Consider the following 15,207-nt stretch of genomic DNA (forward strand, 5'->3'; position numbering starts at 1 on the left):
TGGGACTGTGTAGAAGCTGACCTGGGGCTGTGTGAGGGACACACTGATCAGAAAGCAGTAAACCCAGCCCAGATGGCACAAGCGGTCCTGAGGTGTTTGCACCAAACACTGGTAGAGTCACCGCCACTGTCACCCTATGCAGATAGTATCTCCGGGTCAGATTCACAAGGATTCTTCTGTGAGCTGATGTGACTTATTCTCCACCTCCCCTGCATGCGCACGAGCAGTCGCACCTGCTGCAGGAAGGAAGCTTTGTTAACATGGTCCTTAAAATATCATTCGGTGTCACGCGCCCGTGCTCTGTCCATGGTGCTGAAGTAGCGGCCACAGGTACTTTGCTTTAACGACCCGTCCTGTTTGGAGGCGGGAGGCAGAGAGCTGTCACAGTTCTTTAGCTTACACAGGTCACTTGTACTTCTAGAGTCAACAGCAATGTGTGATTCTAGTCCATGATCAGCCAGATGGCATGGGAATAAGGCCATACTTTGCAGCATAGAACTGTGCCAAACAACTGCAAATTCGCTCTTTGGACGCAACAAAACAATTATATTGCCACATATAGAGTACAAAAGAAAGTATTTTTTTCAGTTTGTAACCAGTTGATCTAGACATTTTGCCCATATAAAAAATACATTAGTAACATCAAAATGTAATTGATGATTTTCGTGGGATAATGCCATGCCTCCCTAAGGTTCAGGTTACAACAGCCGTTTTCATAGCCTTCCTTAAAATATACCCATTGCCACTGCCACTTTTAAAGATCCTACGTTAAAAATGATTTTGAATGCTTCCTTAATAGTTGTGACGTTAACTTAGTCAAACACAGGTGGCAGGTAAAGCTTCCTTCGTATAATATAGTGTGGGCACAATCAAAATATGCACCTCAGCGGGCCTGCTTATTGTTTACAAAATTACATTATAATCTCTTTAAGCCTCCCTCTGCATCCTTGCGTTCGCATAACTTTAGCTTGTCTAATCCTCTTCAACTTCAGCCTTCTCCTTCAGTGAGGGTCGGTACTTTTAAAAGATATTCTTCAACCCTGCGGCTCAATTTATCTTTAGCCAGGTGTGTTAGCGGGATCCTTGTTGCACCAAAGGTGAATTCATATGAGTTCTGCTTTAGAGATTTGTAATGCAATGAAATCCATCTCCTTCCAAAATAACTTCCTCACAGAATGTTATGTTGTATTTTTTCAAACATCCCTTTCAAAGCCAATCGCCTTCTTATAGCCCATTCCTTTTCTCTTCTGAACACATCTTCTAGAAACCTGGGTGGGAAAAAGCCACCCCTCTGTACACAAGAGCTGAAACAAACTTTATTCTTAATATTTCTCCTTCGAATGTCATGGCTGTAAGATCTAACTCCAGTCTCAGGGCCTCCTCTCCACGGAGCCTGGCTGCCAAGTGCGTGCTTCAGGGTCTTACGCTCAGATATCTTATAATTCATTTACTTTTAGGTAATCAAAGTGGCAGCCCCATAGGATAACATTGGAGCATCTCCTGGGCGTAGGCTCTCACCACAGGTTGAACTGACCCGCCGCCATGCTTATAGCTTGCTCCTCATCCAATACTGAGTCAATGTTTCATTTGGTGCTGAAGGTGAACTGGTTTGGGGTCAGCGATCAATAAATCGTCTGTGTCCAGCATTGACCACATAACCGTGACAGCTACCCATGGCCAGTGAACGGGGCAGGTCAGACAAGAACAGACCACAAATAAGGGTCAAACTCCACCTTGTTGCTGCCCCTTCTTAATTACAGTAGGGTCTGTAAGTTCACCGTCTGCTCCTGTTTGAATTAAGTCTCTGCCTCCATAGACCTAATCAGGCCTGGTTCTAGTGGACCCAAGGGGGTCCCCTGGCCCACCTAATTCCCATTCAGAAGCAGACGATTACCTGTGTGTGCCTTTTAATTTTTCATGTGCACTTGCAGCCTGTCCTATGTCCTTGTTGACACACTTGCAAGAGAGTTGACCTAAGAGCACTTTGTTGCTGCTACAAATTCAATGTCCAACTTTAATCTGAATACTACCAATTGACGGTGTTGAGTCTTTTTTGGGGGAAAAATGGAAACCATTGACTCAATTTACGAGATTCTGGAAGGACCCGGAGCTGGTGCCTGAATATAATGTGTACAATCCTCGGCATTGTTTTTCACCCTGGCAATTCTCCCTTGTTTGGTTTATAAATCCTTTAGGAATACGATCGACAGCTCTAAAACACTTTTAAGTTAATTTGTTCATACATGTGCTGAATTGTATTTGTTATTCAAAGTACAAAAGAATACAGGCTGTTTTTAATTTCCCTTTTTCTTTCCACAGCCTAGACATGAAAATAGTAGACCACTTACCCATTAATGGCTAACGATAAATCTGGTAGTGCCTGTGAAAGGATAAAAGGGCTGGATCAGAGTCAATTGCATATCAGGAAATACCTTATTAGATTGTTCCCTGGCATGTGCCTTTATCTGTTCCAGCCTTTGCTTCTTTTCAAAGGCTTCAAACTGTTATGAAACCTCCTTAGTTCTAAATTAATTTAAAAATAATTATCTTTTGAGTTATTTCATGAAACCCCGCCGTTCCCTGGGCACTGTTGCTGCCTCAATTTCTTTAAATGCACCTCCCCCATTTTTCATAATTAATTATTGGAGAGAGACTTCAAGTCGCATGTAATATATGTAATTCCTATTGTTTGAAGCTGTGTTGCTGGCCTGGTATGAATTAATATGCAACATTCTCTACCTTTCACAAACATTTCTTAAGGGGAAACCCATCTCCCCCACAACTATAAATCACATTGTGTTCTGATAAATGTTACTTGGCCACATAGTATGAAAACCCTAAATGTTTAAGCTTCTCCGATCCCATAAGAAGGTGAGACACTGATCAGTTTGATGCATCGATTTGTGAACTGCGAGAGCATACTTTGTATATCCAGTCGAGAGTTTCCCTGGATAAGCATCTGCCCCATAGGCGAGAGTCCACCCTTGCTGCATCTACAACTGGCTTTGGCGATGAGCCTAAAAGATAATGTTTAAGAAGCTACTTTCAACGCTAGCAATGCTCATTTACCAAGGTTTCTGAGGCTGGTAATTTGGCAACTACAAGATCAGTTGACAAATACATGACCTATTTTATTTACATAAAACCGTTTCATTTATTTATCATAGTTTTCAACATTAGTAGCCAATCAAAGCAATTAATAATGTCCAAAAAGTATTAAAACATCTAATATTCCCAGCATTCTAGGTTTGCTGTCAAAGTCCTTTAGCATACGCAGGTCATGTGTACTTCTAGAGTCAACAGCAGTGTGTGATTCTAGTCCAGGGTCCGCCGGATCCATGGTAATAAGGCCATGCTTTAGAGAATAGAACTGTGACAAAGAACCGCAAATTCCCTCTTGGGAAGCAATTACACAATTATATAAACCACACCATGGTTTATTGAGATTTCTGCAAAGTTTAAAAACATTTGTCTTTCTTACATTTGCTGCCATCCTGTTGGTTTCGCTGTACATATGAAGGGCACTTAATGGATGTTGTAGGCCAGTAATAATTCCATTCAAAATGACCGTAATATTGATGTCAAGGCCCCCTTGATTTGGGGGTCAAGGTCTGTGATATGTCACAGCGGGTCCCTATGTCCGCTCCATCGATTCTGAATAAGAGGGGTGAGCACAAAGCCTTGTACCAAACCCTGTCAATATAGGTCCCCGGGTATCAAGCAGCGGGGCTGCCGGGCTTTATCTGGACCCGGGTTCTACTGTTGCTGCTGGATAATAGCTCATAACAGTATAGACTGCCCCATCTCCGCACTTTATTCCAGAATAGGTTTCTATCCACTGCATCAAGGTAATGAAGCAAGCACTCTGTAGTCCCCCAGCATTCACATATTTTGGGGTGACCGTAGACTGTGCGAAAACGTTGTCTGTTTTACCATTGGTGGAAGCCTGTTTGAAAGAATGGAAGATCTTTTTTGTAATATTCCGCTTCAACGTCAAGTAGTGCAATTAGGTGGGGGGAGTGGGGTGATGGGCCTATTCCATGTTTCTGGTAATCCTTGGTTGATTTTAACCTGCTTCCTTGTGCACCTTCATGGCTGTGATGTGGTCGCTGCTCTTACCTTATTCTGACTGGCGGTACCAAAAGGGATCGCGCTGACTCACCTGTTCCTTATGTAGTGTGGGAAGCTAATTGGTTTATTGGGGGTGGGGTTTTGGTTTGAAATAAAAGGGTCCTGGTGTGGCCAGGACAACGAACAGTCTTACCTGTGTGTGGTGGTCATTGCTTCCGACTTCCTACATTACAATGGCCTACCAGGTGTTTTCATGGCCCTACCGGATTGTGAATTCTGGAGCCGGGCCTATGCCTAATCCTGTTTATAAAATTGTCTTTAGACAGGGGACCTATACAGTCAAAACAAAGGAAACAAACAGTGTGTCTATTCATTCATCAGAACGAAACACTTCATGAAACCTAAAGAGAGCCATGCCAAAGGGTTATTACAAACAATAAAAGCACACATCTGGCACATGAGCAGCGCCTTGAGCCTCTCCCTGCCCATTCGAGGCGCATTCAAGGCATGTGGCTGATTATACTTAAGCTGGGCTGGCCTGTCAGAGGCCTCACTTTATGCCTGAGTAATTCCAAACCAAGCTCCATTGGACTTCAGAGGCAGTGGAGTGCATGCAACTGACCGCTCCCAGCTATTCCGGCCTTTCAGAGGCCGTGGCTTGCCACAGCAACTGACAAGTCCCTATTTCTATCGGCCTTCCAGAGGCATTGCATACAGCTGACCTCTCCCAGCTATTCCGGTCTTCCAGAGGAGCCTGCCAGGTATGCAACTGATCAACTGACCAGTCTTCAACTCTACCGGCCTTCCAGAGGCTGTGGCCTGACAAGAAGCTGACCTCTCACCGGTTCTATCAGCCTTCCAGAGGCACCTCCCTGGCATGCAGCTGACCTCTCCCCAGCTCTACTGGACTTCCAGACGCAGTGGCCTGGCATGTAACTGACCACTCCCCGGTTCTATCAACTTTCCAGAGGCACCTCCCTGGCATGTAACTGACCTTTCCCCAGCTCTTCTGGACTTCCAGAGGCACCTCCCTGGCATGTAACCGACCCTCCAGCTCTACCGGCCTTGCAGAGGCACTGGCCTCGCATGTAGCTGACCTCTCCCCGGTTCTACCGACTCTTTAGAGGAATCCATTTGACTTGACTCCTCCTCTACCCCAAAAGCCTTCTTTTAAGACACAGCCTTTTACAATAAATATATTTCTTTTCAGTTTCAAATATATATAAACAATAGAAGACACAATCCTCCATATTCACCAGTGCCACTTTTCATTGGCAGTAATGAGCGTGATACAATCATCACATCCCTCTCTTACATTTTACAGTCATACTTTGCTGGAGTGGCTGTTAATATTGCACATTTGATCTGATCAGGATCACTGATGAAATCGTTTATTAAAGATTTGATCACCGTTAATCTCAGCTATTCCCACGCTTGGCAAGGGCCAGCCAACGCCTGTCCAACCAGCGCCCAGAGTGCCACGCGGACCCGGTACAAGTGGGCGCCGTGCCAGCGTGTGGCGCTCTTTAGATACACCTTACATTTACAGCAGCTCATTCTCGACAACCCTGAAAGCGCTTTGAGCCTCTTAAAGGGAATAAAAGCGCTGCATCCGTACCAATGCTATACACTGTAGTCCAGAGACTGACATGAAACCAAAATATTCTCATGTGCCCGTACAGTGAGAGGACTCGAGGACAGATCAGGGACTGCTAAGGGGGTGTGGGGAACCAGGGGGAAGGGGAGGGGGTGATGGATACTGGGAAAGAGAGATGGAAAGGTGAGAAAGAGGGGGGAGTAGACAAAGGAGGAGAGAGAGAGAAACAGAAAAGGAACTTTGGAGAGGCATAAGCGTAGTAGGAAATTGCCCCGATCATAAGTGGTTCATCAAACACACTTAGTTCCGGTTTCCCTCAATGTTGGGACGGGAAGTCTCCTGCATGTCTCTGAAGAGAGTGCTTTCCCTTTTTGTGGTATCTCCCTGTAAGCAAACAACATTGGTGGCAAGCGGTGACGGATCACTAGACTTCAGACTCAGTGGACACTGAGGCCAGTTGATAATTCCAGCAGATATCCATAAGCTATATGTAAAATGGCAGATAACATTGGAGAGGAATTGGAATTGCAGAACTTGACTGTGGAGCAATTAAAGCAAATGTGTGCTGAAAGAGGGTGGAAGGTCCCAAGGTCTAAGGACAGGGAGCACCTGATTAGCCACATGAGAAAATGCTTTAAGCAAGAGGTCACTGTTGTGCAAGAGTTGGAGAGCACTGTTACCACAAGCCTGCCAAGTCAGTCAGTGCAGGCTTCTCCTGTACCAGCCCCAAGGCATTCCCCAAGGCTTTCCCCTATACTTTCCCCTAGGTATTCCCCTAGACCTGCCCCTAGACTTTCACCTCCCCCTATCTCCAGGGCTACCTTTTCCCCTGTCCCAGGATTCGCCTCCTTAGGAGGGACTGAGCTAGCAGAGACCCTTAAACTTCAGCTGAAACTCCAGGAAGCTAAGGATTTAGCAGAGGAGAAAGCAAGGGAGTTTGAAAGGGAGAAGCTAAGGATGGCCCGCCAGGCAGAAGAGGAGCAGCGAAGGGTCAGACAGGAAGAGTGGGCTAGGAAGGAGAAGGAGAGGGAAAGGGAGAGGCTGGAGAAAGAAAGGGAGAGACAGGAGAAAGAGAAGGAGAGGGAAAGGGAGAGACAGGAGAAAGAGAAGGATAGGGAATTGGAGAAAGAGCGGATAGCCCTAGAGAAAGAGAAGCTCAAGTTAGCAGCTGATAGAGGGCTTAGCTCTGTGGATGGTGCATCCACTTCAAAGTCCCAGGGAAAGGAAAATACCACCAAGGTACCAAAAGAATTGATACACATGTATGTCCCTGGCACTGATATTCTCAGTTGGATGCGTGCCTTTCATTTAGCATGTAAGGCTCAAGGTCTTAATGGTCAGTCCAAAGCAGCGACTTTACTGAGTCGCCTCCCTCGGGAAGGGACTGAAGTCATTGAAAGGATGCCTGAGAAAGACAGTCTGACATATGAGTGCATGAAGGATGCTTTGATTAGGCGGTTTGGGTTGAAACCAGCCCAGTACTTGCAGAGGTTCCATGAGAACAAGAAGGCAGAGGGGGTTTCTTTTGAGAATTGGGTCCATGACATAGTGAGAGACTGGAATGAGTGGGTGAGAGGGATGGAAGCAAATGATTACAGGTCCCTAAATCAGGTGATGATTGCAGAGCGTCTCCGGGAGGAGTGCTCTGTCCCACTCAGACAGTATTTGTCTGACCTTCCTGAGAGGGATCCTGAGAAACTTGCAGTGATGGCAGATAAGTGGCTTGCCAACAGAGTGAACAGGGGGCAGGGGCAACCCCTTTCCAAGCCCAAGGGGGAGAAGAACTCCCAGCAGGCTGGCCCTAAACCAGAGGGGAAGGGCCAGAACGGTTCCCAAGGCTCTCAGTCAGGACAAGAGTCTAAGGGGAACGGGGCCTCTAGTCAGTACCAGAAGGGGAAAGGAGGAAAGGATCCTTTCACTCCGAAGGGGATTAAATGCTATAAGTGCCACCGAGAGGGACACCTAAAGCCAGACTGCCCAGTGAAGGATGTGGTGCCAGTGGCACCCGTGATAGCAAGTGTGCTTTCAGTGGGGGCAGACATGAAGGGAGGTAGCTAGGGCTCTTCTAGGGATCTTTTCCAGGGTTGGATTTCCACAGTCGGTGGTGACTGATAGGGGAACCAACTTCATTTCATCTTATATGAAGGCCATGTGGGAAGAGATCGGGGTGACTTACCACTTCTCCACCGCTTACCATCCCGCAACCAACGGTTTGGTGGAGCGCTTCAATAAGACCTTAAAGAGAATGATGGGGACTCTGTCTGATCCCCTCAAGAGGAAGTGGGATCTCCTCTTGCCATGCCTGTTGTTTGCTTACAGGGAGATACCACAAAAAGGGGTAGGGTTCAGTCCCTTTGAACTACTTTTTGGGCATCCTGTCCGAGGTCCCTTGACATTGGGCAAGGAGGGCTTGGAAGGCAACCCTAAGTCCCCTACCCATGATGTGGTGGACTATGTCTTGGGCCTCCGTAGGCTGATGGCCCAGCTCATGAGTAAAGCAAAGAACAATCTTCAAGCCAGCCAACAGCTCATGAAGGAGTGGTATGACCAGAAGGCTATGCTGACTGGGTATCAGGAGGACCAGGAAGTTTGGGTCCTGAAGCCGATTTGTCCCCGGGCTCTGGAGGACAAGTTGTGTGGCCCCTACAAAGTTGTTAGGAAGATTTCTGATGTCAATTATCTAGTTGACACAGGGGCTGCACGGGAGCCCCAAAGGGTATTCCATGTCACTGGACGGTCCTCCTGCCGCAAGCAGCTCCTGCAGCTCTGGCAGGGACCCAGACTCCAACACCTTATCCGCCTCTGGATGCTCACCCTCCTCTCCCACTGGAGCAGGAGGTGCCGACACCAGGACAGGTGCCTCAAGACTGAGGTGGCCAAGATGCTTCACCTGGGGGTTGTTGAACACTCCCGTAGTCCCTGGGCCAGTCCAGTGGTGTTGGTGCCTAAGCAGGGGTCAGCTGACCTGCACTTTTGTGTGGACTATCGCGGTTTAAATACTGTGACAAAAACTGATGCCCATCCTATTCCCCGAGCTGATGAGCTGGTGGATAGGTTGGGTGCCGCAAAGTACCTTAGTACTTTTGATCTAACCAGCGGTTACTGGCAGATTGCATTAACACCTGGTGCCAAGGAGAAAACAGCATTTTCAACCCTAGGGGGCCTCTACCAATTTAAAGTTATGCCTCTTGGATTGAAGAATGCTCCCGCCACTTTCCAGCGCCTAGTCAATCATGTATTGGCAGGCCTGGAAGAGTTCTGTGTGGCGTACCTGGATGACATTGCTGTCTACAGCTCCTCCTGGGAGGACCACATGGGACACCTGGAGCAGGTGTTGGTGAGGATGCAGGGGGCCAAGCTGACGATCAAGGCAACCAAGTGTCAAGTTGGGCAGTCCTCTGTTGTTTATCTTGGACATCAGGTGGGTAATGGGAAGGTTCGCCCCCTGGAGGCTAAAGTCCAGGCGGTGCTGGACTGGGAGACTCCCACTACTCAGACCCAGATAAGGGCCTTTCTTGGCCTCACTGGTTACTATCGGAACTTTGTAGCAAACTATGGGCCCATTGTTGCTCCATTGACAGCCCTGACCTCTAAGAAGCAGCCCAGGAAGGTGATCTGGACTGAAGAGTGTCAGAAGGCATTTGATGAATTGAAGACTGCACTATGCAATGCACCTGTGTTGAAGGCCCCTGATTACAGTCAGACCTTCATTGTGCAGACAGATGCTTCAGACAAGGGAGTTGGGGCAGTTCTTGCCCAGCTCAATGAAAAGGGAAGGGAGCATCCGGTGGCCTTTATCAGCCGCCGACTACTCCCCAGGGAGCAGAACTGGTCTGCAGTTGAAAAAGAATTCTTTGCCATAGTGTGGGCCCTTCGAAGATTCAGGCCTTACTTGTTTGGTGCAAAGTTTGTGGTTCAAACAGATCACAAGCCCCTCAAGTGGCTTATGGCAATGAAAGGTGAGAATCCAAAGTTGCTCAGGTGGTCCATATCTCTGCAGGGACTAGATTTTACAGTGGAACATAAAGCAGGCTTACAGCACGGTAATGCAGATGGACTTTCCCGCCGGTTTATCCAATCAGATGATCGGTCTTCTCCCACTGGGAAGTAAGTACCGGCCATTCTGAACTGGGGAGGACATATGTTGGGGCGGGAAGTCTCCTGCATTTCTCTGGAGAGAGTGCTTCCCCTGCCTTATGCTAATCTCCAGGCAAGTCACTCAAAAGCTACTGTATAGTTTCTAGATCCCTACCTCAGTGAGCATGACAATCATGCATGTTCGCTGAGGGTCTCCCTGTTTACATGGATTGAGACCCTAGAGCTTGGCTCTGAGGTCGAGGGGGGCATGCCTAGTGCACCCCTATTTTTCAGAGAGTGGCTACTGCCCTCTCTATTATGGCTGTGGTAGACTGACAGTGGTGGCAGCAATAAATCTATAGTCAGGAGGGGTGAGTCCCTAGGCACCGTCCTGACCAAGTCTGTGCAGTTTGCCATGCCTGTGGGCCTGTTGCCCTTGTCTGACTGATGTGTGTTTGAGAGCCCGTGGGTGTACAGGGGAAGAATGGTGATTTGAGCCAGTGTGAGGAATGCGAGCTGTTCTGCTGGACATCCCAGCTCCCCCGTGCCCCTCCCTATTTCCTTAGAAAGGCCTGGTGGGCTGGGGTAGACACTCTGCTCTTATCTGGGTTTAGCTGCACTAACTTTGTGGAGAGAATCCTCCCCCACTGGTCAGGGCCTCCTGGGCTGGAGTGAATTAAAATTCCTCTCTAGAGGGTTGCACAGCCTGATACCAGAACAGGACCTGCTACATGCTTTACCCATGCATTGAACACGCGGTGAATGGTCTGTGATTGGAGGTGTATTCAGAATGCAGAATGCAGAAAGCGGCAGACCCTCTGATTGGATGAGCCTATCAATCAGAGGTGATAAAAGTCTGGCCTGAGTGGTCAGCTGTTGTTCAAAGACTGGTCTATGACAGAGAAGATAGCCAGGCACGGACCCCGCGGTGTGAAGGCAGAAGATAAGACTCTGTTCACTGCGGTCTTCAAGGACCAGCTGTTTTTTGTGAGGCTTGGAGGAGCGTTCGCTTTGGACCTAGGAAATTACAGACAGCTGCCCAGTGTGGAAAGGAAGCTTGCGGCACATCACCCAGTGTGGAAAGGAAGCTTACAGCACATCACAGAGGCTGGTGGAAAGAAGCTTGCAGCACATGACGAGAGCCAGAGAGAGGAGGATGCTTGATTCTAGTCTTTGAAGGTGAGATCAAATCCCCTCTAGGCTCCTCCCTTGCGCTGTGGGAGCCTGTACAAGCAGTAACTGGGAAGAGAGGCCAGTGAAGCAGACTCCCACCTTTCTTTTTGTGATCTCTGAGGGTATCAGGGTGAACTGGCACTCTGTCCAGCCACTACCCATCTTCAGCTAGCCAGTGGCTACTGGACTAGTGGGACTCCAGTAAACTGTGCCAAGACATCCGGCACCTCTGATCAGATCCCTGACACCACTAGAGCGGTGTCCTCACTCACAATGGGAGGGCACTTCTGTTGCTTTGGGTGGGGGGTTATGGGGCTGATCATGAACATTTGACTTCACATCATATGCTGAAACTATATCCTTTCAATACAAAGTTTGGTATCAAGGCTCTAGTGAATGAGAACAGCCCTGTGTAACATGATCTGTAATATGCAATGCTTACTGTGTGTTTTCATGTTAACTCTGTTTTTATAGTGCTTGGCGTCTAGGCGCTATACTACTGTTTGGGGTCAGAACTCTGCCCCAGAGGGTTGTAGAGACTTCTGGTTTTCACTGTTTATCCTAGTTTTATGTGTAGAATAATTATCTTATGTGTATTAAAGTACTTTTCTTTTATAAAAAGTAAAGCACTGACTGGACATTGAGTTTATCAGCTGGTGGTACGGTTTACACTGTATTCTGAATGTCTAACCCCACCTCACCTCCTTGAGTAAGCCTTGGACTGATCTGTCTCGCTACCCTGAGAGAGTCAAGTGCTGGAGAGGAGTACTTGGTTATCCAGTTTTGGGTCCCTTAGTACTGAGGCCCCAGGACATCAGTGAGGGAACACTCCAGTTGATGCGATTGGAGCGCAGTTACCCCTGAGTGCCCTGGTGCCCAGGAAGCCGGGTCTAACACTCAAATAACGTTTTTCAGGTTTCTTTTGCTGAAGATTAGAAGGTATTGCGAGGATCTGCAGTTTTAAGGCAAGGAGTGTTGGCACATATTTCAGAGGCTGTCCAGATATAGCTGGGTCAATAAAAATAGCAGAGACACTCAAGTGCATTATCCATGACATGCAAAATTCAAAGTAGGTCTTGGCAATCAAACTCTTAGAATCCGCAAGCTCTTTGCACATATAAAAGCTTAAGGTATCACGTGTGGCTCTGATAATTCTCCTAAAAATAAAATGTATATCTGTGTCCTATCAACTGCCCAGCTAGAGTTTACTTCCAACTGCTGACTACCCGTTTCCAGTGCGGTGAAGTTCGTCAGCCCCAAGGGCTATCTCCCAACACCGCCCTACCTTTAATTGGTAGCCAAGGACCAGGGCCTCCTATGCTCCAGCCAGAGTAGGTTGGGCACAATAGACTGGCTCAGAGGGCTGTGAAGAATACCCACCCATTTATGGCTGGCATGGTAGAGGGCATCTGCAGCTGCTGAGAGCAAACTTGTATCATCCCAATAACTGGGTCCAAGCCAACGAACTACCAGGTACCCGCCGGTGTCCACCCGAGGTAAGGGCCACTCATCAGCATACCTCTGTCCTCTGCATCAACCTTCCTTTCTCAGAAGTTTATATTCGTTTTTTATCCTCTTTGACCCTTACACATTTCCTTTCTGTCCACCTTTACAAGTTGCTCTTCATGGAATGTGCATGCCCAGAATTATTTTCTTCGATTCTGCCATTAGTGCCTCAGCCATTAGGGTTTTCAGAGGCATCAAGGAGGCCTTTGGTTTGCTTTTGCCAGGCCCAAAGTGGACATGCTGAGGCACCGGCCTGGCACGTGTAATATTTTACGTTATTTGTGGCCTTTGTAAAGCACTGCAAATCCCATGGATGTACTGCTTCCGGGTCAGATGCAGAGTTGAAGGAGAATGGCTTGAGTCCAAGATCACACAGTAAATTAAGCAGATTCCTGACAGCCTTTGATAGGTACTATCCTGGCATACGAAAAACCCTGCCCTGACCACTGGCTTTTAGGGATAGACCCAAAATACGCCTGACTCTGCCCCAGCCTCTTTTACCTCCTGAAGGCAGGTCTGGTGTGATAGACTGTACCCCAGCTCTTCACAGAGGCTGGCATTTAGCTGGTTCCACCACTGCCTTTCAGACGCCACTGGCTTGAGACTGACTGCAGCCCTACCCTTCCTCTTCTCAAAGGCCCCAGCCAGATATATGACTCAGTCAATCTAAGTCCTACTGGCTTAACACACTCGCCTTAATGTATTTTCCATCCTATTTGACCCTTACACATTTCCTTTATGTCCACCTTCATATGTGCTATTAGGGATTTATTTAAGCGCCGTGTAATGCCACATACCTCTTGGCGCTTTAGCGAGCGGAACTACCATTAAATTGGATATATTGCTGACCGTGAAAGAAAAGATTGCTTGTTCGGTTAAATCGGGATTTTAATAAGGTTTAGGACTAGAGGAGCCCCGGGGTGGAGGTGGGAAAGGGAACATGCCCTAAAACGAGAATGGAGGCTGAGCGCAGTGAAGGACGACGCTGAGAAAACATACATGGAAATTGACAAAGGTCGCCGAATGCTGACCACTGCTGAAATATTCACGACGGGCCGCGCAGCTCTCGTGCAGGCAAAGGGCGCGCGCAGCAGTGAGACTGCGCGCCCGGGAATGATTGATGTTGTAAAGCAGAAGGAGGCGGCCTCCCGCCTTCGGGCACTCCGAGCCCTAATGGAAGAGCGCAGATTGTCTCAGAGCCGCTTCAGGGGCCCTTAAACCCCGCAGGAAGCAGCGAGGAGCGTGCCCATACTCGCCGCGCCTGCAGTTCACAGAAAACATAAACCGTGCGTGCCTGGTATTGTTTAAGACTAGGGTGACCAGGCGTCCCCGTTTTGCCAGGGCGGTCCCTGTTTTTAAGCAGCTGTCCCAGCAAAATTCAAGAAATTTAGCTCCTGTCCCCGTTTTTGCAGAGGGCCAACTGAAAACGGTGGGAGGTGTTTTTTATGTTTTACAAAGCAGGGATACTTAGCAGTTGTTTCAAGAAAGCAATTTAATTAACAGGCAGGCTACTGAGCTTAAAAATTGCGTTTTATGTATGTTCTTTCTGCCTGTTCTGTAATTCTCTGCTGAGGAGCGCTCTCATCGCTTGAAGGAAAAGTGTAGTCCTTCTTCTATTTTTGTGAAATGTCCCTGTTTTTGGCTTTAAAATTCTGGTCACCCTATTTAAGACGCACTCACGCACTCACTCACTCACTCCTCTGGCCACGCCCCTCGAGCTGATCATTGGGGCTGAGTACGCCATCACTGAATGAATCTCCCTTCGGTTAGTGAACAGGCGTCCAGGATTTGCCCGGCCGGTCTCCGTTTCTCACCAGCTCTTCGGGCAGATTTCGAGAAATTTAGCTCATGTCACGGTTTTTGGAGAGGGTTGACTAAAAACGGGGGGAGGTGATTTTTATGTTTTACAAAGCGGGGATAGTTAGCAGTTGCTTCAAGAAAGCAATTTAATTCACAGGCAAGCTACTGGGTTTAAAAATAACATCTTATGTATGTTCTTACTGTCTGTTTTGTAATTCTCTGCTGAGGAGTGCTGTCATTCTTTGCACTCGCTTGATGTAAAATTGGAGTCCGTCTTCTATTTTTGTGAAATGTCCCCTTTTTTGTTTAAAAATTCTGGTCACCCTACCTTCGGTGGGCGACCATCTATGATTCATCTTAGAACTTCCTAATAACAACCCTATCAATACTTTTAATTTCTCACAAGAGTCCCTTATGAGATTAGCCAAAGGTCGCCCCGTGCTCAATGAATTTGGCATCAGAGAAAGGGGTCAATGCACTCTTCGCTGAAACCGATCCCCTGATAAAATACAATTCATACTGTACCGTGATGGCCTCTGCACTTAACGCTGTGGCCCATGTCAACCTAGAAATGTGTTATATCTACAAAAACAATCTGCCCCTTGGCTTTAAAGCGACCTTCGGACCCCAAAGAAACCCACCAAAGAGGCAGCGCGAGCAGGTGACTCCTCCTCGAACGATGTCTACAGGCCTTCCTTCACCACCAACACTGCTAACCAACACCTCCTTTCAGATAGAATTCTAAAAGCCTCTAATAGGCAAAAAGAAATCTTTAGAATGATGAACGACCTCATATCCAACATTTTTCCTCTCGCCTCCCACATTCATCCTCTTTTTTGCCAGGAAGTAGCGGGTTGTTTTGTCATCAAAATTAACAAACTCATTTCTATGGATTCCACAAAAGATCCTTTCAGTGCTGATTATGCCTCCACCTAAAGGCCTCAATATCTTGGTCGAACTTTGATTTTTTGAAGAAGTCTACA

At 47.5% G+C, this 15,207-nt stretch overlaps 1 protein-coding gene across 1 annotated transcript in view; it reads left to right on the forward strand.

Annotated features, from left to right (window-relative positions):
- The window catches only part of BRSK1 (BR serine/threonine kinase 1), a 435,735-nt gene that overhangs the window by 116,861 nt on the left and 303,667 nt on the right, over positions 1–15,207 (forward strand). The gene's annotated exons all lie outside the window — the stretch shown is intronic.

Source organism: Lissotriton helveticus, chromosome 7 (genome assembly GCF_964261635.1).
Source record: "Lissotriton helveticus chromosome 7, aLisHel1.1, whole genome shotgun sequence".
Lineage (NCBI taxonomy): Eukaryota > Metazoa > Chordata > Amphibia > Caudata > Salamandridae > Lissotriton > Lissotriton helveticus.